General features: G+C 32.3%; 2 long non-coding RNA genes across 3 annotated transcripts; one reads left to right on the plus strand and one right to left on the minus strand.

The window, feature by feature from the left end:
• Positions 1-6,343: 6,343 nt before the first annotated feature.
• Positions 6,344-11,122, minus strand: LOC141451025 (uncharacterized). Of its 2 annotated transcripts, none has more exons than XR_012456495.1 (3): positions 10,982-11,117; positions 10,177-10,845; positions 6,344-6,967 (listed from the first exon to the last, which is right to left on the minus strand). It is a non-coding gene; the product is annotated as an uncharacterized lncRNA (long non-coding RNA). The 2 variants fall into 2 exon arrangements; XR_012456494.1 differs by having other exon boundaries at positions 6,345-6,967; positions 10,177-10,865; positions 10,982-11,122.
• A 130-nt stretch (positions 11,123-11,252) lies between these two features.
• On the plus strand, positions 11,253-16,209 carry LOC141451026 (uncharacterized). The gene is made up of 2 exons (XR_012456496.1): positions 11,253-11,597; positions 14,874-16,209. It is a non-coding gene; the product is annotated as an uncharacterized lncRNA (long non-coding RNA).
• Positions 16,210-20,450: the final 4,241 nt, after the last annotated feature.

Genomic DNA, 20,450 nt, shown 5'->3' on the forward strand with positions numbered 1-20,450 from the left:
ACATAGACAGTTCGAAGGAATGGCTTCATTGAAATTGAAACCTTAAGTTAGCAACTAATCCCAGATAATAAAACCTTTGACACCTACTTCTATTCTAAATTCTAAGAGGTAGTCAGTTATATTTTTTTTGGTGACCCATATACATTCGTCGTAAAACAATCTCAGGATTTCCAAAATTGGCCCTTAATTAAAAGGTGGAAGTGTTCTGAGGTTCATGTACTCATCTCAAACCATGGAAACCCCAGAACCTCTGAAGTAATTCCAGTAAGATACAGATTGAAATAACCATTTCTTGGCGCCAGATCCCTTTCCCTTGACCAGATAGGAAATATTCGCCACAAATTCTAGGCCACTGCCAAGGCTCTAAAGAACCTCTAGAAAAAGAGGTAAGCCGGTAGATTTTGATGCCATTCCTCTCGGATGGTTTAAATGTTAATTTTTCTCTGATGCTTATATGTTATATATTGTTTCGGCAAGTCTGAATTTGATTTAAAGAAGTGTGAACGCGTAAGGTGCATTATAAAAGTACCGTGTGTTTAGATTGTAAATCTAGAAAGTTACGTGACGGTTAATACTTATCAAAAACGAACTGCAACGAGGCTTACATATTTTATTGTAAATAATGTAGCATCATTATCTCAAGGAATTCACATTATAAACGCCAAGTAACCCTCACAAATTGAATAGATACTTTAAGTCAATATTTTACTGCTTATTTTCCTTACTATATCTATTTTTTCAGGCGGGGCTTAACGTCCAACGACCAATTAGGTGTCGTGGACGAAGGCGACTAGCAAATTTACTTTAGAGTAAATTTCTTCTTTAAACCATTAAATAAAATCCAAGGCTTAAGACCGGGAATCGAACCCAGTACCACAATACATATTAGCTTCGCAGGTCTCGCCTCTAACCGCTCGGCTACCGTGGCGCCCTACTAGTAATATATATTTGCTAGTAACCTCTTATTCTTGGTATGATGCACAAAATAAATTGAAATTGCTGTCGGATTACTGTGAAATTAATCAAATTAAAGTGAACCCACAAAAAACGGTAGTGCTACACTGTCACAAAAGAGGTAGAACGAAGAAAGTAAGGGATTTTTTATATGAAGGAAGTAAGCTAAGTTTAGTAAACAGCGCTTCGTACTTAGGGGTCCCTTTTTCCGCCTCCGCCAAGTTTATCTTAGCGGCCAAGCACTTTGTAAAAAAAAGTTCTGTCGTTATGGCTTCCGTGTTGAGTCTCATAGCCAAATCCGGGTGCAACTCTTGGAGGGATAAGATATACATCTTTGACAGTATGGTTTCGAGTGTTTTATTCTATGCTTCGGAAATTTGGAGCCCTAATTATTTCGACCTTCTGGAAAGAGTGCATTTAAAATTCCTAAAATCGTTACTGCATCTTTCTCGCAATACGCCTGACGCTTTTGTCCGTTTGGAAAGTAATCGGCTGCATATTAAAGCTCTAATTTTTAAACGAATGTTGGGATTCTGGTCAAAAATCTTAAATCTACCTCATGATAGTCTACCAAGAGTATGCTATAATGGTTTGTTTGAACAGTCAGATACTATTCAATTGCCTTATAACTGGGTAATGGAATTTAGAAGACTCTTATTGTCTATAGGTGGCGACGATGTGTGGCTAGCGCAAAGTTCGGAGGAATTTAGAAAAAGGAAAAACTCCTTGATAGAAAGTTTTAATAATAATCTGTTGAGTAAGGATGTACTTTCTGTGACTCATGCTTCCTTTAATAACTATTTTAGAAGCATAAGCCTTCTTGGTTTGCCTGAACCATACATCTACTTCAGTTGTGATCCTAAATTTATTCGGACTTTGTCACAAATCCGCCTAATGAGCAAAATCAAACCTAGAATTTATCTAAATGGAACTGTTCATAGCTTCAATCCTGATAATGTTTGTTCTTTATGTAAATGTTCTAAAGATGAATTTGCACATTTTTTGTTAGAGTGTACTGTATTATCTTTATTTAGGGACACTTATTTAAGAAGTTATGTGCGATCGACTGTAAAGTTTCAAGACCAAGTAGATGATCTCCTTTTTGTTGATAACTTGAGTAAATTAAAAAGTATATATTTTTATGTTTATAATGCATTAAGGCTAAGAGCTATACTTGTGGATTGATATTTCTTATTTGTTTGTTTTTTAAACGCAGATTTGTTTACTTTTTCTTTCTTTTTATTTGTATACTCTATCTCATAGTTATTTAATTGTGTATAATTATTAGCAAATACATTATAAAATTGTATGTATCACTCTATTGTGTGTTGTATATAGATATATAATAATGTGTAACCGAGACCAACCCTTGCTATGAATTGTACAAAATTTAAAAGCAATAAATAAATAATAATAATAATATTTGCTAGTAATGTTTGGCCTCAGCACCAAAAAAATATAATTAAATATGTTTATAAAGTTTCAAATTTGAGAATTTTTCAAAAGAAGTCCACTTTTCTGAATGGATTTATCTCTTTTTTAGATTTTGTATGTAAAGGCTTCTGCGATTTTTACAAAACTTTGTATTTTCATTTTATATTTGTTTCAGGATTTTTTTTTTTTTTTATGGGAGGGGAGAATAGGGTAGGTAATAACTTATTGTTTTGTACGGTTTTTTAAATTGGGTTAAATATGTTTTTAAATCCCAAATTCGAATTAAATGTTTAATCTAAACTCTGAAAAGTGCAACAACAGGAAATCGTGTAGAGTTAACATAGATTTTTTTTTGTTTACTAAACTGGAGCAAACTCTTGCACAATAAGTTCCAGAATCGAATTGTTAATATTTGTTTACAAAATCACTTTGGCGTAAAGGTTAATTTAATTGCTTTTAGGGAGCATAGCGCTGTGAAAACACCCATTTTGTCTATTATTATAAAGTCATTCTTTGACACTACTATTGCATGTCAGAAATAAATCAGGTAATGGCTTTGAAAGCAGGGATATACCCACCCGTTTCGCAAGATGTATTGACTAAAGCTTACTCTAAACTTTGGTAATTCTGCTAGATCCTTACTTAAAGTGAACTTTATTAAATTACTAAAACTTAAATGCTATGAACTTTCTCTGTTACTACAATACTTTTAAATGTTTGTATTGTAAGATGTATCGCTTCCTTCTTTTTGGATAAATACATAAAAACTAAACTAAAAATAAATTTGATGTTAAATATTACTTTTAAGAGTAAATTGGATTTAGATAACAATTTTTTAAAACGGCTTAAAACCATACTCACCTCACTTACCATCAGCGAGGCTCCCAGAATTTGTTTGGGGGGTTTTGGTTTGAGAATTGATGCATTACCTTTTTCCTTTTAAAACTATTCTTTCATTTAGGATACAACATAATCGATTTCTTAATAAGATTGTTTATGAGGAAATATCACCAACTTGTTTAGGGAACAGGATTTTTTGAAACTTTTTTTGGGTACCGTACTTTTTTTAGTTATTACTAATGGACTTGCAGAGTCATAGTTCTCGGGTGGCTCAGTCTGGAAGAAGGGCGAGCAAGGGTGTACAGCGCCAATACGCAAATCAATACGTATCTTAGCGAGCCTATGAAAATTGGTTTTTCTTGCAGAACAATTAGCAAAAGATTTGCGTTTCTGAGATTATAAGAAAAAAACCACACCAAAATGGTAATTTTCTCAAACAGCTCTTCTAGCTATCAAGTCCTACGAATTTCTTTCATTGATTCCCACAAAGGCTTAATAAGGCGCTGTTTGCCTAGGCTGGGAACCCTTTCCCATGGTACCTTTAAAGGATCTGACTCATTTACAGCGAAGGAAAATGCCGCAGGAGTGCAGCCATCAAGACAAATATTCGTAGCAATCGGTAGATGAAAACCACAGGGAAGTGGAGAAGAAGTACATTATTAGCCTAACTTTAAAACGGCATTACTCTAACAAGACCATCAGGTCATTCGGGCGAAGCCTTCTTGAAGGCCACTGCTGACCTAGTAAACAGTTGCACCGCATGGGCTTGTCAATGGACAACCTATATTGGTTTGACAGAAAGAAGAAAAAATGACACTACACGTCTTGAGTATTTTCTAAATTTAGACGAAACCTCTTCAGACTCTTTTGTCTAATCTAAATAAACTAAATTTTAACTCACCAATTTTGATTCAGAAATATGAATTCAACGACTTAAAATCTACAACGAGTAACCGAACAAATGTAAACTGGAATGAACGGAAATAATACATGACAAACGCTTCTTTGGAAGTTACCTCAGAATTCGGCAGAGTCTGGCATAAACGGGCTTATCTATAAACTCCACTTAATTCATGAACCCTATTGCGTAAAAGCCATTTCCACACGAGCGCTCGAGTAACAGTTAACTTAATAACTTAAAAAAAACAACATCGCTCAAGGCCCAGATCTGAACCCTATTCTCTTAACAATCTGCACATTTGATATTCTTACTTTTGGTACTTCTGTCCTCGCAACTTACACAAACGGCAGTCTTCTTCTTTCCAGGCGTCATAATGTTCCTAATGCCTTAGATAACTTTTAAATTTATCTAGTCGAAATAAAAGTTAATTAAGTTGACGGTGTGATAGTAAAAAAATAATTGACGAAAAAAAAGAGTCACAATAGTCACAGCCCAATGGCGGTAAATCTCAGGCTAGAGACAGTCGAAAGATCTTAGTATGAGTCACACTATTAGGTTTTATAGGGTAATAATCTAAAGTCAAGAAGCCATTTGTATTATTTAGGCTTGTAAATATACAATATATTTGCGTCGTTTGCTCCTGCCAATGGATACCATTTGTAGATTTAACAGAAAGAAGAACAAACAGCACTATTAATTGAGTATTTCTTGTCAGTATAAATGAGTGTTCAGCTTTTTGGTGAAGAAAAACTCCTTCCTTCACACATTAACCACGATTCACGCTCCCAGATTCCGGACATGAGTCGCGGTAGAATAGGCTGTCTTGCCAACTTTTACGAAATCTAACCAAATCTAAACTTATGTCCAATATTTAAAGTGAAAGAAATGAGTTCTGAATGCAGTCAACAGAGGGATTCATGTTCCTCTATAGATGTTCCAGAATAATGCTGTTTCGTCTTTTCCAAAACTGGTGTTTCCTACATACAAAGTGAATAAGAGGACGTTATAACATATTTTCTTTCAGACATAATAAAACTTATTAAATATTGTATTAAACTTATTAAATATTGTATAAAACTTATTAAATATTGTATAAAACTTATTAAATATTGTATAAAACATTAAATATTGTATAAAACTTATTAAATATTGTATAAAACTTATTAAATACTGTATAAAACTTATTAAATATTGTATAAAACTTATTAAATATTGTATAAAACTTATTAAATATTGTATAAAACTTATTAAATATTGTATAAAACTTATTAAATATTGTATAAAACTTATTAAATATTGTATAAAACTTATTAAATATTGTATGAGGCACAATGACGTAAACAATTACTGATGTAAAATTGCCCGTCCTATGCCTTGCTAATTGTCCGTCTCGATACAGGTAGAAGAGGCTCTTTGGAAAGAATAGGTAATATTTTTGGATTTGTCCTGGAGCCACCGCTTGCTACTGGAATTAATGACGTTCATAAATAGATATAAAAAAATCAAACTTGAATTCATAAACTGGAATATAATCCAGAGGATCAATTGTTTTGAGGTTAAAAAGAAATGAGACGATAAAAAAAAAATTAGTAGATAATTTTCTAAATGGTTTAGTAAAATACTAGTGTTGTACAATGAAGCCGTTAGATAGCACTGGTTTGCGAATAGCCGGTATACCCGACACCCCACTTTTAGGATATGGCATGTACTACGTACAGCGCTCTCCAGTCGGTCACGTGCGTATTGCCTAGCATCTGGGCAGCACCGTGTTCACAAACTTAGGCCCAATTTACTGTTCAGTCGTGCTTTAGGTACAATAAAGGGCTTTAAATTTTGTGTTAGTGTGTGTGCGCATACTTTTGTTAATTACCTTTAATAAGGAGAAAAAGGGAAAAAAGTACAATAAAATAAATGTGCCAAAAATACAATAAATGAAATTGAGCAATAAACTAAGAAATTGAGAAAAGAAACTTATTTTATATTAAAATAATAAGAAGAAAACGCGAGTGCATGAAATTGATTAAAAATTATCATTCAAAAAAATAACAACACTGCATTTTCCTATTTTAAACCAAATGTTGACAAAATAACTTTCAGAACAATCTTTTTTTTTTTAAACGTTTCTTTTTTATTTAATTCTTCTAGTTCATTTCTTCTTCTTCTTCTGTACTTCTACTTCTTTGGAAAACATTGGAAATTACACACAATCACCTACAAGGTACTTTTAACAGAAAAACAATTTTGCTTCTACTATTTAAGTTTAAAATAGATTGAACCACAATCTACGCTTAAATAATCCATTCGCACTTAAAAACTGAATTTTTTTGTTTTTCTTAATATTAAGGCTGGCGTAAATGTCTTGTTTTTCTTGGTTTCCTGTTAATTAGGAATACTAAAGAATTTATTTTAATTTTTGTGAACATAAATGTGGTAGAAAATCACCCACATTTTTCAAAATTTAAAGTACTGGTTTGATTAACCAAAATAATGACCAAGCTATAAACATTTTATTTATAAGTAGACAAAATAGTTTAAATATTGATTGCCTCGTTCACTAATTGTCTAATACTAAACTAAATGTAACTAAATTATATCAATAGCAGTTAGTGAAAGATGACAATTTTTATGCAGACGAATTGGCTTGAAATATTTTGGGTTATACTCATCATTTGAGGAGGAAAATGTCAATGTGAACATTCAAACGACTTCATTTATTCTCTTAAGTTCTGACAAATTTCAACTCCGAACATTTGATTCATATTTAATTCTACTCTTCACCTGCTCTTACTGAAGAAAGCCTGACTTCCTCCTCATCGATTGTTCCTTAATCGTATTTTTCTGGGAAAAAAAAGTTACATATATAATAAGTGGTAGATCTACGTTCAGTAAAAGTATGGTTGAAACTATATTTAATTAAATCTTGAAGTTGAAACATTTTTTTTTATTTTGTAAATATAGTTAACTGATTTAGTTGACCGATTTTTTTCTAAATCCTTATTGTGGCACCTAAACTTCAAATTTGAACTTTCTGCAATACTTGATTTTGAGTTTTGGTGAATTACACCCACAGAACAATTATTAAAAAAACATTTTTTTCTTACTCAGAGCATCTCAAAAAAGATATTTTCAGAGAAAATTTACTATCAAAATTTGCATGATTACAATACGTATTCTCTTAGTTGAGCATAAGAAAGAATTAAACCGCAAAGCCTAAGTCTTTTTCCAACAAAGAAAAGCCTTGATTTTTATTTAAGGAGAGTGAGAAAGAACTTAAGAACTACAAAAATTTACGAAATATTAAAAAATCTGGTTAAAAAAACTGTTGTCTTTATGTAAACTGAGCTTAACTGGTACATCTTTTTGTAAATTAACAAATTATTTTTCTTAAAATAATCCAGTAAAATACATTAAACATGATGCGTTTCATACTTATTTTAATGGTATAAGACTTAAACGTTGTTAAAATACCTGTAAACCAAGCTTTTAAAATTAAGTCCTCAATTTTTCCCCTTTTACCTTAACAAAAACTTACAGTTTTAAAAGTTAAGTATAAGGGTTGATTAAACGCCAAAAGGTACACAAATCAGCAAGTACCCAACATTTCATTAATACTTCATTGATATAATTTAAGTAATTTTACTGCATTAACTTTTCCTTCACATTTTTTAGAATTTATTAGATGTCACAGACCCTTATGCTGGCCATTTTCGTCTACAAAATATTTACTCAAGTAGCACACCATTTAACTTAGATTGACTGTAATATCTATTTATCTATAATAATCAAACTATTAATCACAGGTGAAAAAGAAAACGTTATAAAAAAAATAAGAGGCTAAAAAATTCATAAACTTTTTTTACATCAATGATTTTATGCATTTATTTTTATTTTTAAATAAAAATCATTGGTTTAAGTTCATTCTTCGATTAAAGTAATTGTTATTTTATGTTGTAGTCAAACGTTTGTAATAATAAGTAATAAATAATCTGGCTTTATCGCAAATAATATGGTTTTCTTAAATTACATTCTCAATCTAGGTGTTCTTCCCACAATGTTATATATATGTAATATAAAATAAAGAAAATAAAGATATGCATATTTTTAGGACAGCTAATTATTCCAGTATTTTACCATAAGTAAAATTAGGGGGACTAAATTAAATTACAATTGAGAAATGAGTAAATATTGTTGAATAATCTACTTGTTATTAAATGTATGTTATTTGTGCTCACGAATATTTCGGTAAGACGAATTTAAGACTGAAATATTGTTTTGAATCCTCCGTGATTGAAATTTAAAAAGTGGCCGACTCTAACTTTGTTTTTTTCTACTTTAACATGCATGTATATGTGACTACTCAGAATAATTCATCACTCATTTTATCATAATTATAATAAAAAAATATTATGAATGAACTGGCCAGCATAAGGGTCTGTGACATCTAATAAATTCTAAAAAATGTGAAGGAAAAGTTAATGCAGTAAAATTACTTAAATTATATCAATGAAGTATTAATGAAATGTTGGGAACTGCTGATTTGTGTACCTTTTGGCGTTTAATCAACCCTTATACTTAACTTTTAAAACTGTAAGTTTTTGTTAAGGAGATTTTTGTACCTTTTGGATAGATTTTCCTTTTTGTCTATTTGCAAAGTTACGTCTGCTTTACAGATTTTTTAAAATTTGGAATAAGCTATTCTATCATTATAACCTGATAAGGTGTTAAATCGGAACCGTAACTACCACTGGAGAGATCTTTTTAAAGAATGATTATAGTTGCGGTCCCCAAACCATCCTCAATAACCATTTTTTTGAGAAAGCGTTTTGAATAAAATAGGAAGGTATTTGTACGTAAATAGCAAAATTAAACTGCGATTTCAGTACTTCCTTTTAAGAGGAGCAAGAAAAATAAACTGCGATTACAGTACTTCTCCCTAAAAGGCAAAGATTTTGAATCGAACGACAATTCATTGATGTAAATCGGTTCACTCATTGATAATTTTAACGATTGCAGTACTTCCTCTTAGTAGGTGTAAGAGCATGATGGCACTTCACAGCCACGTAGAGGAGCTTTAACCACTTATTTGAGCTAAATTTTATCAAAATCGGACTAAGCTTTGTAGAAATATTGGTAATAATAGTTTTAGAAAGGGCCTTATTTGGGTGGGGCGAACTCCCCTCCTTATGAGGCATAGCGTCGAGACTTTTAAAGTACAAATCTGTACAAAATTTCGATTCGAATGACACTTCATTCATGAAAATCGGTTCACGTGTCGATAATTTGAAACGATTGCTATACTTCCCCTTAACAAGTGTAAGAGCAGATCGTCGCTTTATTGTTAGGTAGGGGAGCCCTAACCCTATCATCCTACCAAATTTTATCAAAATCGGGCCAAGATTTACAGAGTAATTAGTAATAATAATTTTGGAGGGGGCCTTACATAAAGGGGGCTAACTCCTCTCCCATTCGATGTACAGCGTCGCGACCCCCAAAAGGCACATCTACATAAAATTCCGAATCGAATGACATCTCATTCATGAAAATCGGTTCACGCGTTTAGGCGCTACGTTGTTTACAAAAAAGGTAACAAGAACAAGAAGAAGAAGAACAACAACAACAACAAGAACAAGAACATTTTTTGAAAAAGCCGTTTTTGCTCATTTTCGGCAACTTTTTTCTCGAAACCTATTAGATCTGGGTGGTTGCAAAAAAATTACAGTTATAAAGGAGGATTTGCCCTATATTATAAAGAAAATTTGGGAATTTTATCTTTTATAGAAAAATAGAAAAAAATTGTCAAAGTTGGGTGTTTTTCAACGTTACACTTTTTCGTGCAGTTTTTGATGGTCAACCCTTATACAACTGTCCTACCGGACAGTTTTAATAAAGAAAAGAAATATAATATTTCTAACATAAGTAGGTAAATCATATTTTTAATGTTCGGCGTACCTTATCTGTTGCTATTCAAAATGTAGATTGTCAAAAATAATTTAAGAAAAGAACTACAAAAATTATTTTAAGTTTTAAGGCAAAATTCATGTACTTACATATATATCCTAAAAAAGGTTCCCTTTTTCCCAGTTTATAGTGATCTCCCCACGTTAAACTGGCCATCAAAAACTTCTTTGCAAAAGTATCCTCTTACCTCTGTAAATACAGAACAAACGGCCGCCTCATGGGTGCCATCTTCCTCCTCTTCGTTAACACAGCTTACTAATATTGTGGCCACTGATTTTGAAACATACATTGCCTATGGTAAATTTTGAAAAATGTTTGCCATTTAATCTCAGCTGAAGCAAATAAGCGTTTATACTTCAGAGGAATGTTCATCAGGAGATAAGGTTGGCACACTATTTCCTTCGGGATTATTACGTAAAAATGCCTAATATAAGTAGAATTCTTTGCTTTGACAAGATCTTCATTAAATAAAAACGTCCTACATAATTAAGTTTGATGTTACAACATAGAATAGCCAGTGTTACTTTTACCTCTATAAGTAAATTAAAACGGAGCAGGTGTTTATTTACTAGGAGTTGTTTGTTTGGATGTCCAGGTTCTTTAATCCACTTTCATGTCAGCTATTTACTTTTATATTTATTTGCTGCTGACACCACAACGCGGTGTCCATGTTGAATTTAGCTTTACCATCGGAAGTTTTAATTGTTTTGAGGATGAACTCAATCCCAAATTGCTGTTGTTGATTATATGCGGGCCACCTGAATGGTATCAACACTCGCTACAAAATTATATGTAAACTTACAAACAGTAAGGTTAAAGTGAGGGTTAAAATTAGCACAATATTAGCTTACTAATTTAAAGTGTACTATTAAGTCATTTCTTAGTTTTCGTTACCTTGTATTATTATTCCAGTGAAATTGGGTCGTAATTAGGCATCTAAATTGGGCAAAGAAGGTAGGACTGAGGTCGCATTAAATTTAACGTAACTATAACGTAATAACGACCATTGGATTATTGTAACTACCAAACGGGTAGTTGTAATTAATGGTATTGTAATTAACAGTTTATTATTGCAAAAATTTGGTAACTGCTCAATGTGCATAAGTAGAATATTTATTTATTTCAATATTATAATTATAAGAGCCATACATCATGCAACCAGTAAATTGTTTTGTTTTTGAATGACTTGAGGGGAGTAACCTTCCAGCGGGTTACGACTCTCCATATGCAGTTTTTATTTACTGACCTCCATCGCCGAGGAAATCATGTGCAAATATTTAGTCGATGTGTTGGGTAGTTTGGGAGGGATATTGGAGAGAGCAGAGGACTTAGGAGGATTTGTGTGATTAGAGAAGTGAGAATGAAATTTTCTATCTTCAGCTGTGGCGAAGTCTTAGATCGATATTGAGTCTTGTGTATTCGATGAAGAAATTTATGCTCCAAAGATTTGAGTACTAAATAGAATAATAGTAAACTTATTGCTTATCTACACCTTAACGCACCATTTGAGGTAGATTAATATAATTTTTTTTTTAATCATTTATTTAGTTACAATCAATGCATTTTGCGTTATAAGCAACAAGGATAACAATAAATAACATTCACACATAACAGAGTGGAGAAGTTACCCAGCGGTAACACTCCAAAAACATTCTAAATTCTACTAACTCTCTTCATCAGAGAGGAGATCACGAGGCCACTGTCTTTTAAGACGTCTGAAAGTGTTGTCTGGAAATGTTCTTGAAGATAGATGTTGTACAAGTGGATTGTGATGTGTTTGAATGTTAAGATGGAATTTTCTGTAACGTGTTTCAGCCACTTGTGTTGCACGAAAGGAATGTTCAAGTCTGAGTGAATGGTTTGATTGGTGACGTAGAAAGGAGCGTTTACTATAGAGCGAAGAATTTTAGATTGCAAGGACTGGATCCTTTGCAGAGTTGAGCGTTTGGTTGAATCCCACAGTTCGATGCCATAAGCCCAGACTGGCTATAATATATTTAAGACTTTTGTTGTCCAGAGTGAGTAATATAAAATTAAAAACCAAACTTTGATCTCGACAATTTTAAACTGTTTAGGTTTATGGAACGCTGTATCTAAGAAATTGAAGTTTGTTCCTTTGTACCTGGGCTTCTTCCACTATCCTTTGCCATTCTGCCCTTTCTGCTGCATATCTCCTCCATCGTCTTAACTCCTAGTTGTCTCAAAGTAGCCTCGATATCAACCATACATCTCGACTGGTGACGCCTACGCGTCAATTTTCCAACCAATAGTTTTTTCTTTTTTTGGTTCATTTGGTCATCAATTCTTTTGACATTCCCAACCACCCACCTTAACTAGTTTTTACAAACAAAAGCTATCAGATCAGGTTTCTGGCTAATTCTTCATTCTTGCTTATTCCATTAACTCCATTGGTAGATTATTGTTTATTTTGTGGGTAACTCCAATCGCTTTTATCCCAAATGTATTTCAATAAATGTAAAGTAAAATAATAACTAATTTTCTACAAAGAGGGAAGGATTAGCTTCGCGGAGATCCCGAGCTCGAATCCAGCTGCTGGCACTTATACGAGTTAGGAGTTTCTTAATTCTCTGGCAGTTAGACAGAACACTGACCGGAGAGCGGCAGTGCATTGAAAAAAAAAAGTTCCGGGCGCCTCTGATGCTGTCGCACCGTAAATTAAAAAGATAATTTCCAAAGATTGAAGACAGTATGTATTAGAACAGTGTTTCCAACCTTTTTTGTGTCATGCCCCACCTTAAACCTTTATAAAATTTTCATGCCCCCCTATGTAACATATATAATTTTTAACATTAAAAAATTGATTCGTTCACTTAAGAAACATAAATGATAGGTTCTAGGAAGAAATCACTCTGAAATTGTTAACAAAACACAGTAAGTAAAATTTCAAAACATATAATGAAAAACTGAAATTCAAATTCCAAATAATTTTAATACAGATTTTTCTATATTAATTTATTATTTTAATTTAGTGAGATCCTTGCGCTTGATGCTTGCTGCACAGAGATTTTATATAAGGTTCCAATTTGGTTAGCTGCAGTCTCAAGTCTCCACGTTGTGTTATATCCAGCCGATTTCTTTTTTTTACCAGTAAATCATTTACAGCACTAAATCCACATTCAGCTAAAAATGAAGATGGAAACGGTAGCAATAGTTTTCTTGCACATTTGGTTGAATTTAGGTATTTGATTTCTGTTTCCTCACAAAGCCATGCCATCGCTCCTTTTATATTAAATAAAGTTTTAACTGACTCATCATTTTGCAATTCTGCGAGTTCTTCTTGATACTGCATATTTGATATGCAGCGATGGGCCAATTAAGTGTAACTGTGCTGTTTAGCGAGTTTTTAAAACGTCCGGGGTTCCCCGCGGCAGACTGCACGCTCCGCGGTGAACCCCGGACGAAGTTTACTTGACGACGCCAATCACCCAGTTGATATTTTGGTCTCGTCAAACGGAATTATACCTAATAATTATTTACCGCAATTATTTAAAAATTGGCTTTTTTTGTTAAATTTGGCACCGATATCTAGCATTGCATTTAAATGGCCCGGAGCGAAAGGGTTAAAGTCGTGTCGAGTCCATTTTCGAATTGCCCCCCTTAACTATCAAATTGCCCCCCTGGGGGGCGTGGGCCCCACGTTGGGAAACACCGTATTAGAATGTTTGCAGATCTCCATCGTTTCTAGTTTGTAAGTTCGGATCGATTGTAGAACAGGTTAAGTATTGTTCTGTGTGTCAGTTTTGGTCATATGTCGAATAAGTGATAACTTTCTTTTATTTTCTTGAAGCACTGTGTTTTTTCTCTTGGTACCCATATGAAATATCTAATTAGAACTTTTGGCAATTTTTAATTTTTGAGTAAAAAAAAAGCACACGAACAGTCCATTTTCTTAATTTTTTTCGATTATTACCGATAAAATCTCATATTCAGAAACTGCACAATACCTTCCCTTAACCTAAACAATGATCTTATGTAGTAGAGTTAAAGGAGTTAAAACCTGGTTTAGCCAAATTAATATTTGGAAGATTCCCTTCTGCCTTAATATAAGAATTAGTTTTAATCATTACAGTTGTAAAACAATTCTGTAATATGTGATAACTACATCAAACCATAGACCATGCTATCAAATTGAACATCCGGTGTTTTATCATTTTTACTTTTATTGTTGCTACATATAGAATAATATCTATATAAATAATGTAAAAGTGCTTGAATTTAAAGTGTAGAAATAATTTTATTTTTTCATAATAAAGTATTTTCTGTTATTTTTAATAATTTTTAAATTTACGAAGAGAAAATGATTTTAAAAACTTTTTTTTGTAAATGTATTTAGACTATCACAAAATTATGTTTTTTTAATCTATATTTCATCTTTGAATTACAAAGAAAATATGAAAATTGAAGCTGGTAAAAATATATACCTACTATCTTTAGGTAGATCCATATTATTTTAATAAAAGCACAAGTAACAGGTGTTGCGATTATTAAGTACAGTTAATTATGGAAGCAAACATTGTTTACATGTGATGTTTAAAAGTTTTTTAGTCCTAAATTCAAAGAATGGTTCCTCATTTTCTTCGCTACTACCCAATGTGGCAAACAGATGCTACCATAATTACATCTTGCCAAGATTTTAAAAGATGTTACATTTGTGAGCTCTATAAATTGTGGGACAGTGAATTTAATTTTCCTTAAATATCAAATTTGGGAAACATAGTTGCTTTCACGAATTATAAAAAAAGTGTAGCATGTTTTTTTTTTTCAGGTGGGCTTTACGTCGAACTGCCAAATTAGGTGATGAGGCGACCAGCAAACATATTTTACTGTATATTTCTCGTATAAACCAGTAAGTGAAATCAAAGACCTAGAACGGGAATCCCAGAACAACAATATTTCTCAGCTCAGAATTTGAATGTAGAACTTTTATTTTAAATTTAAAATGATATTAGAAGCAGGAAAAAGAGCATATCATGCGATATGCAACTAATTTAGAAATTAGATGATTCTATGCCTTTGTTGGCTACAACTCCATACTAGTTTTTCAATATAACCGTTAGCGGATAATTGCAATCAAATATTATAAACGTTTATTGAACAGAACTTAAAGTTAAAGTGATTGCATTGATTTAGTCAAGGATAGAAACATGACCATTGATACGAGTACATACATTAACGGAATGTAATTTTATACTAACATCCCTCGAGAATTGAAAACGGAATTTGTGGCTATAAATAACAGAGAACGTTAATTAATAATAAACTATGATCTCTAAAATTTTGGCCGTATTCAGTGTTTTATTATCACAGGAATATTGGTAATAACAATGCAAAAAAGTTGGTGTGTTTGTTTTATATTAAGCTAATATTTTCTGTTGCAGTAACTGTGTACCCACTATACATTGAGTTTATTAATTATTGAAAGTTATTTATTTCCATAGCTTACACAGTAAAAAGCAAATCTAAGAAATTAGGTTAATAGGAATGAAAAATTCGATTTGCCTCATAAAACTTGATCTTATAAATTATGCATATTGTCTCTCAATTTCTTATTATGTTTCTGAAACTTAGCATTTTTTTAAACATTCCCTTATATTAATGCAAATATTAAAATGCAAACGATTTGTTAATAGTTTTTATTGGGCCATTAGCCAACATTAACTACAAATGTTTAATGTTGTAATATAACTTTATTGTTCATTATTTTATGATTTTATTTACTTTTAAAAATTTTTCTTGAGATCGTTCTGGAAAAAAAGGTGGTTAAGCATCATTCTAAAACAGTGATTCCTAATCTTTTTTTGTGTACCATAGACCTCTTTAACAAAAAGGCCACAGTCTCTATTCTCAACATAATTCTTTAACATATGGTTAGGTCCACAGTGCTATATGAAATCAAAGAAAATCTTAAACGGATAAAGCACAAACTAAAATTATTTTATGATGTAATTGCTTTATCTAATTGAGTTTTTACATGAATCTTTAATCTTTACATATCAGTTATGTTTGGCTTCCACAGCCGTTCACGTGAACCTTACCACAACAAAAAGCATCGCCTCTTCTGAATCCCACATCATTCAATAAAACAAGTAATAGTATATTAATAGTGAAATTTTTATTAGAAATAATAATAAGTTATTTAGTGTTAGATTATAGTTTAGAAGCCATAAATTTGTACTTATAATTATGGATTATAAATTTAAATTTTAAATAAATAATAACAACTTGCCTTAACAACTATTATTTGGCTCACACTTTGCACATGAACATATGGTAAAAGCAAGGACCGCAATAGCCGTCTGAAATTATATTTATCATCTTATTACTCCATTAAGATCTACATGTTTTTACATAACATTGACAGTTTTCGCTAAACTCTGCTATGAAAAGACTGGTGTGGCCATAACCTGTGCTATATCCCATTGAATGTCCTTTGCCTCTCAACTCTGAGCCTCTTGGAGAGTGTACTGGCCCGTGAACAGACCCTCAAGAAGCCGTCCGAAACGGGTTATCCCAAATTTTCCAAAGTTCTATTATTTAGTTTGGCCAAGGGCCACTTTAATCATTTTCTAATTGTCCTTACTAATCAGTATAAGATCTTCCATCTTGACAAGTTCACGTTATTTTCTGTAAGTTCTATGTTTCAAAGATCTACTTTGGAACCTTCTCCTCTGTTGTTCTTTAAATGTTGCTCCACACACAACTTTATCGGATTTCTTGAAGGAACATTACAGACGTTACTACCATAGGTTCTTTGGAACCATTCGCCAAAATTTATCATCGGTCCTGGATTGATTGCGTTCTAAGTCAAACAGCAATAATGATTTTCCAAATTCTCTAATATATTATTTAGTAATTTTGTACTAGTCACCACCACTACCTTGGTGATTTGGCGCCAAAATATTGTAGTCTTGAAGAGTGAGTTGTCTGAAATGTTCTAACAACAATTTGAAATCAAACAGTGTTTACCACAAAATTATTGAACAGACTGAACTTTTTATTTTGTTTATTTTAATTTTTTTTTTCCCTGTGTAATTGTCACATTGCATCACACTGCTTACTATATTGGCGAGATTTACTAATTAAAACTGTTCACTACAGATTTTCAGTCTACAATCACTAGCCAGATCATTTATCAATTTCTAGACACACAATTTTAGAGATGATAATCTTTTTATAAGCATTTAATAAACTGTTGTTTTAAGTTTACTGCCTATAAACTCTGCATCCCACAAGTGAAAAAGCCACAATCACTTGATCATCTACTAAAAGGAGTTCTCTGTCACAGCAATGATCACATTTAATGGTTGAATAGTTCAATATTAGTTGCAATTAGTACAAGAGAACTGTACTAGCCCTGGGAACCAACACACACTGCGTGAATGGCATTAAACGATATTGTAACTATGGCAGTACAAGTGATGAGGGCGCTAATATTTTTACAACATTATAGTTCATAAACTAGTTATTTATTAGGCGCTTTATTACCTGTAATAATACCGCCATCATCTGCTAAATTAACTGCGAAGTTTTTCTCTATAATTATAACTTTATAGATAGAAAATAAATGGATAAATAATACAAATTTTCCATGAACTTAAATATAGTATAATGGGTCAAATCTTGGCCTATATTCAATGCTAATTTGTAAAAACGACTTTTCGAACCCACGGTATCTTACTCTACTCTAGTTAGTGAAAATATGACAAAGGATTCAAACTTTCAATTTTAATGTTTCTTAAATAATGAACTTCTTCAAGTGAATGCATTTCTATGAGTTCCCAGCTGAATGTATTATAACTTATATTACTTCTTGTTTTGTATTGTACAGCTTTATAACTTATAAGTTATAAGTATTCTTCAGATTTGCATAATTCCTTTGAATTGTTTCTCTTTGATACTGACTTCTTTTCACTTGTGTGATGTGCTGAATTTAAAGTAGTTAATTTTTTTTTTTATCTGCATGAACATAAATTATCAAAGTTGAAAGAAATAACGAAGCATATTCGAAGTCAACAGTTCAAAGTATAAAGTTGAAGACTGAACTTAAACTTGGAAAGATTTAATCTTGGATTTTCATTACAATTCTAAAGTTGATATTCCTCAATGTAGGATCATATCAGCAGTTTAGGGGCATTACACTGAATGTAAACGCCCAAATCATCTTTGACATATCCATTAATAATAAATAACCTTTACAAAAAAACCTCCTCCCATAGGTAAAGGAGCATTGTTCGCATACTTTTCTGGATGGATGGCGCTGTTTTTATGTGATCAGGCTCTTTGAGAAGCTCATTGGCATCTCCTATTTTTGCACTCCTTCTCTCACCGCAGATAATGCTTATCTTTTAGATGGGTTTTGCAGTAAAACATTTTTTTTTTTTCCTAATAAAATCGATTTGTTAATTCTGCTGTTGTCTTGGCTAAAGCTCTCTATGATTTTTGGGACGACTAAGGTTCTCTTCGCGTGAATCATTTGTAGGAAATGTTTCATTATACATGTCCAAAATTTGGGATTGGCAGTATGTCAATGCAGCTGACATGGGTCTCTAAATTTGTTTAAAGCACATCCCTTAACTCCTAATAAATATGTTAGTCTACAGTCAAAGAGTCAGAGTTTTTTTTTGGTATCTTTTTTTACCACGCTGCAAAACTGGAGCTCCAAGAAAAATGTCATTAAGAGTTGATTGGAAGAGGATTAGATGAAACATACTATTGCAATCAAAATGTATTTATACATACGTATTAAGGTTAGAAGGTAACCTTAACACCTCTATTTACACCTTCGCTGATGACACTGCCATTCTCTCCACACACTCTGACCCTATCCCCGCAGTACGCTCTCTACAGTCCCACCTTCACACAATAGAACCTTGGTTAGAAAACTGGCGTATAAAAATTAACCCAACTAAGACTAAATACACAGTCTTCACACTCAAACGACAAACTCCACCACCTGTCTTCTTACATCATACACCTATCCCACCAGCCGACCATGTGCGGTACCTTGGAATGTACCTAGACAAGAGACTTACCTGGAACCCCCATACGAGACTTAAACGTACAGAACTAAACAAACGATACAAACTTCTAGCCAGACTACTCGACAAACGCTCAAAACTCTCACTACAGAACAAACGACGACTCTATACAGGCTCTTCTCACACCAATATGGGACTTACGGACTCGAACTTTACGGAACAGCTAAAAAATCAAACATCAATAGACTGTGCTAACACTCCAATCCAAAATACTCCGCCACATAGTAGACGCTCCATTCTATGTTAGTAACCACACAATCCATACAGATCTCCAAATTCCACTCATCTCCGAACTTGCCAAAATCCGTTATAAAAATTTTCATCGAAATCTCTCATTTCATCCCAACCCTTTAGCTGCAAACCTGTCTACAACTACGCTACCCTCCAATCCTCGAAGACGGCTGAGGCGCCGTTGGCCCCGTGACCAACTGGGTGACTAATGGCGGCCATCACTGGATGGCCGTCATTCACGTCTGACACGTTAATTGTTTATACATTTATCGCATTTACCTCTTGTACCCTGTGGGTACAGGTGTAAATTTCATTAAAAGGATAAATAAATAAATATATATATATACGTAAATTTGGCATTAAATAATAATTATTATTATTATTATTAGAACTTCATTGAGAATAGAATCGGTAGTTATTACTCTGATTTAATTTTTCAGTACAACATGCGGCCCACTTTTTTATTTATTATAAAGAAGGGATAATTAAATGTATTGCTAAAATTCCGAGTTTTTAAAATACAAAATAGTGTTGTTTTATTTTTCATTTTTCTATGTTTTTGGAAAATGCTTCTTACGGTTATTTCTAATTAGTCGAAAAAATAATGTACTATTCTAAATAAATAATGTACTATTCTAAATAAATAATGTACTATTCTAAATAAATAATGTACTATTCTAAATAAATAATGTACTATTCTAAATAAATAATGTACTATTCTAAATAAATAATGTACTATTCTAAATAAATAATGTACTATTCTAAATAAATAATGTACTATTCTAAATAAATAATGTACTATTCTAAATAAATAATGTACTATTCTAAATAAATAATAATCTACATTACATAGTGCAGATTAAAAACTTTTATTTGAAAAAATTCGTTTTTAGGGCATTAGAATGCTAGATATTATCATTTCAGTGTTTTGTCCGTTTTCGAACAAGACCCAAGTTTAAAAAAAGAATCCACATCCGGGATCTGTGTGTTTTTTTTTCTTTTTAAAGTCGATCATTTTGGTTGTGGGTGTTTTAGCAAAGTTTTAAACTTGATTACATTCACTCCCATCTGTC

This window comes from Rhodnius prolixus, unplaced genomic scaffold (assembly GCF_049639745.1).
Source record: "Rhodnius prolixus isolate KJV_2025 unplaced genomic scaffold, Rpr scaffold_8, whole genome shotgun sequence".
NCBI classification, from domain to species: domain Eukaryota; kingdom Metazoa; phylum Arthropoda; class Insecta; order Hemiptera; family Reduviidae; genus Rhodnius; species Rhodnius prolixus.